We start from the raw sequence: 4,976 nt of genomic DNA, 5'->3' as shown, positions 1-4,976 counted from the left end.
TTTATTTGTCAGCTCTAGAAGTCTTCTGGTGGAGTTTTTTTTTTTTGGGGAGGGGGTCTTTTGTATAGATAATTTGCAAACAGGTAATTTGACTTCTTCCTTTCCCATTGTATCCCTTTAATTTCCTTCTCTTGCCTGATTTCCCTGGCTAGAGTTTCAAGGACTACATCAAATAGGAGTGATGAGTGGACATCCTTGTCTTATTCCTGACTTTAGAGGAAGTTATTTCAATTTTTCTCTGTTCAATATGTTGTGGACTTGTCATATATAGTATTTATGTGAGTTTGTCTCATATATACTTTATAATGTTGAGGTAAGTTCCTTCTACCCCTAGTTTCTTCAGTGTTTTTAATATGAATATGTGCTGGATTTTATCAAAGGTCTTTTCTGCATCTATTGAGATAATGATATGACTCTTGTCCTTAATTCTATTTATGTGGTGAATTATATTTATTTATTTGTAACTCTGTATCCTTGGGATGAAACACCACTTGATCATGGTGTACTATTTTCTTGGATGAATTTTTGAATGTATTTTCCTAATGTTTTATTAAGGATTTTTGCATCTGTGTTCATCAGAGATATTGGTCTATAGATTTTTTTTCCTTGATGTGTCTTTGTCTGGCTTTGGATTAAGGGTCATTGTGGCTTCATAGAATGTATTGGGGAGTGTTCTTTCCCTTTCAGTTTCATGGACTAATTCAAGGAAGATTGGTCACACTTGTATTCTTGGTCAGCTGTAAAGCTGTCAATGCAATCATCCAGAACTTTAGAGGGAGAAACAAAACAAAACAATATCTAAGCATCTGGTAGTGTTTCTGCTAGAAACTCCCCTATCCTTGTGATAATGTATAATTCTGGTGTAGGCTAAGTTTGTAAATTCCTTTTTTTTTCTGTGTCTTTTATTGGCTACTCTTTGTCCATGACCCATAACTGTTGAGACCCTCAAGCTTTAATGTTTGGATCTTTCTTCCTTTTCAATAACTAGGTAAGCTTAGCTGCTCAGGATTTGGTCTATACAGTGTGCATATCTACATTTCTGGTTAAGTAGGTAATATACTCCATTTTGTTCAGTTCTTCCCTTCTCTGAACTCCCATTCCTTCCTCTCTACCCCTGAAGATTGTAATTTAGTAGATCTGGAAAGAGCCCTAGAATCTCTATTTTAATAGGCACCCAAAGTATTTTGATTCACGGTTCTGTAGGCTACCTTTTGAGAATCACTGTGTTCTCTAGCTGCTGGCCTGGATTTTACCCCCACCCCCTTTATCTCACATTCAAGGCACCTAAAATTAACCTTTTATAAATAAATGTTTCTCTTCCCTATGTAATACCTAGACCAAAGTTTTACAAATGCATTGTTGTCTTCCTCTATTTATTCTTCTTTCTCCTTCCCTCTCCCTTTTCTTTTTTTTTAATATTTATTTGTTAGTTGTAGTTGGACACAATACTTTTATATCACTTATTTATTTTTATGTGGTGCTAAGGATCGAACCCAAGGTCTTGCACGTGAGAGGTGAGCACTCTACCACTGAGCCACAACCCCATCCCCCAAAATGACTTTTTTTTTTTTTTTTGTGGTGCTGGGGATTGAACCCAGGGCCTTATGCATGCATCCAATTGAGCTATATCCCTAGCTCCTTTTTCTTTCTTACCAAGTTATTCACTAAGTCCAGTTGGCTCATTCACCTTAGTCTTCAGTTACTTTACATCTCATTCTCATGGTCTTCTGAACCCCCCTGCCACTCTCATGACCATATATCTTGACTCCAGAAAGTCTAGATGACTAGAAATTCTAGCTTCTTTTTTCCCTGCTTGACTCCCTTTTGCACATAGTTGACTATCATTTGCATAAACCCATAATGCTCACCTTCTCAGGAAATACTTGTGATTCTGTCTCCCACATCAGAAGTAAACATCACTAATTCTCCGTCACCCACATTAGATTTTTTTTCTAACAGCTGTGTTCTCATGGCTCTAAAATATCTCCTGCTGTCCATTATTTAGACATAATTTATTTATCTTGCCTTTGAGTCTGAAAATATATTTATTGCAGACTTTAATGACATAGAACTTACTTGTAAAGGATAACTTTTGCTGTATGGGCTACATTATTATAAATTTCTTTCTATAGGTGAGGGTTAGAAAGGAAATCAAATAGACTTGATTGGAGGAGGACTTTGTATTTTTCTATTTTATCAAAGTTAAACTTCTCCTTGACTGCTTTTTTTAGGTTAAATTGAATTTCTCCTGCTCAATGAATTTTGACCTTGAACTTTTTTTTAAAGGAAATGGAGCACCTTTTAATACTGTGTCTGTTGGCAAAATTTCCCTAAAGTTGGATGACCAAAATTTTAACTTGATAATATAGGTCGATTTCAACAACTTTAAAAATATTTCCTGCCACTTCTTATTTAGTTAAACTGAGCACTTCTTATTTAGTTAAACTGAAACTACTAAAGACAAAACTTTGACAAGTCATGAAATTTAGAATCAATTATACAGAAATTTAGGAGAGATAACTGGTCACTATTAAAACAGATGTTTTGCTGTAGTTCTTTGTTCTAGTTCTTCAGTATCTCTGGTAGCCATGGATTAGCCCGCATTGGAATTGGTTTAAGTAATTGATAAGTCAACATGTATAATTATATGTTAATTTCTTAGCTTATATTTATTTTCAGAGAGCACTTATCATCCAAGTTGACTGCTATCCAACACTTCAAGAAAGACTTTCACTTTTCATTCAACCTTTTTTCACCATAGCTGCTAGTTTTTTTTTTTTGAGAGAGAGCACAATCTTCCCTCAGAACTGAAGGGACCATTTGAAGAGGTTGGTGGGATGGTCTGCAACCATTGGCTCTCTTAAACATGCCTGAAAATTTTCATGCAAATTGCACATAGTAGCAGACAGGAGCTTATTAGAAGAGAAAGAAAAAGGGAAAAAGGGAGAGAGGGAGAGAGGAAAGGGACAGTACATCCCTCCTGCCCTACAGGGTTTTTTTTTCTTTTTAATATTTTTGTTAGTTGTACGTGGACACAATACTTTTATTTTATTTATTTATTTATGTATTTATTTATATGTGGTGCTGAGGATCGAACTCAGTGCCTCACATGTGCTAGGCAAGTGCTCCACCACTGAGCTACAGCCCCAGTCCTCCAATTTTATTGGGGGTTCCAGGGAAGTTTCTAAAGAGTCCTGCTCAGATCCACCTTTTGAATGATAGGATTGCATCAGACTTTCAGATTTCCATTGTGCATAGTCTTATCTCATAGAGGGGAAATTTTACTATTATAATGACATGCTAAAGATCCAAGGCAACCTGTTACCTTGGCCCACACAGACTGGTTCTAATTGGAAATTTGCTTCTAATTATCTCATATCCCCCAGTCATGGAGTCAGGTTTATATAAAGGTCACAAAAGTCCCCTCTTCAGGGTAACTTGTTTTCTTTTTATCAGCAGGGAGAGGTCTTTGGGCCTGCATTTCTCCTGCAGATAACAGGTTGTTTGCTGAGGAATATAGTATAACCTACTGACTTAAATCAGGACAGGGTCAGAGTGGCCTCAGATAAATTGCTTAAAAAAAAAAAAAGTGGCAGTCAGCACAGAAGGCCCAATCTATAGAACTAGATTAATCTTATGTTCCCAGTGCTCATGTCTGTCTGCTACCTATAAGTGTGACCATGTACTGTCCAAAATTCAGATGTTTAAATTTAATGATCAGTGTGATGATATTAAGACCAATGTGATTCTGCAACCTGTACAGTCAGAAAAATGAGAAATTATACCCCATTTGATTCAAATGTATGAAATGTCAAGATCACTGTACTGTCATGTGTAACTAAAAAAAAAAAAAAGAGGTCAGAAGTTTAAGAGGTCAGGTCAGGAGGGCTCCTCTGCTCATGAATGGGATTAAGTGTTTTTTGAAAGGGCTTGATGGAGGGAGTTCCCTTTTTGCCTTTCTGCCTTCTGTCATATGAGGACACCCTTCAGAGGATGCAGCGTTCAAAGTGCCATTATAGGAGCACCCTCACTCTCACTAAACAACTGACTCTACCAGTGCCACATCAGATAATTTCTAGGCTCCAGAAATGTGAGAAAATAAATTTTTGTTCCCTTTAAGTTACCTAGTCTCAGATATTTCATTATAAAAGCATGAAACAAACAATGGCATAATACCCTTAATATTGTCTTCTTCCTGAGAGTAACAGAGGTATACTGAATTAGTTGATCTTAAAGATTCTCTCCCTTTTCTCCTGTCTGGTTAAGGTAGCCAGTGTATGTATTATTTAAGTTCCTTATGTGATTCTAAAAGCATGACCCATTCAAGTTTTGGATGTGAGGTTTTCCCCAAAAGCTCATGTGTGAGACAATGCAAGAAGGTTCAGAGGAGGAATGATTGGTTCTGAGAGACATAACCCAATCGGTGAATTAATCCCCTGATAGAAATTAGCTAAGTGGTAACTGAAGTGGAAGGGTGTGGCTGGAGGGGGTGGGAATTGGGGGTGTGACTTTGAGGCATATATTTGTATCTAGCAAGTGGAGACCTCTCTTTCTGCTTTCTGATAACCATGTGAACTGCTTCCCCCACCGCACTTTTCTGTGATGTTCAGCCTCACCTTGAGCCCTAAGAAATGAAGTTTGCTGTCCATGGATTGAGACCTCTGAAACCAGGAGCCCCTAAATAAACCTTTCCTCCTTTACAGTTGTTCTGGTTGGGTCCTTTAGTCACAGCAGCAAAAAAGCCGACTAAAACAGACAATACCTTTATTTAATTTACTTATTTTTGTGTGGTGCTGAGAATCTAACCCAATGCCTCACACGTGCTAGGCAAGTGTTCTACCATTGAGCTACCATTGCTTGGCTTTTTTTTTTTTTTTAAATACCAGGGATTGAACTGAGAGGCACTTAACTACTGAGCCATATCCTCAACCCTTTATGTATTTTATTTTGAGACAGGGTCTCACTGAGTTGCTTAG

This window comes from Marmota marmota, unplaced genomic scaffold (genome assembly GCF_001458135.2).
Source record: "Marmota marmota marmota unplaced genomic scaffold, marMar, whole genome shotgun sequence".
NCBI classification, from domain to species: domain Eukaryota; kingdom Metazoa; phylum Chordata; class Mammalia; order Rodentia; family Sciuridae; genus Marmota; species Marmota marmota.
The sequence above is the reverse complement of the archived record's forward strand: the minus strand, read 5'-3'. Positions refer to the sequence as shown.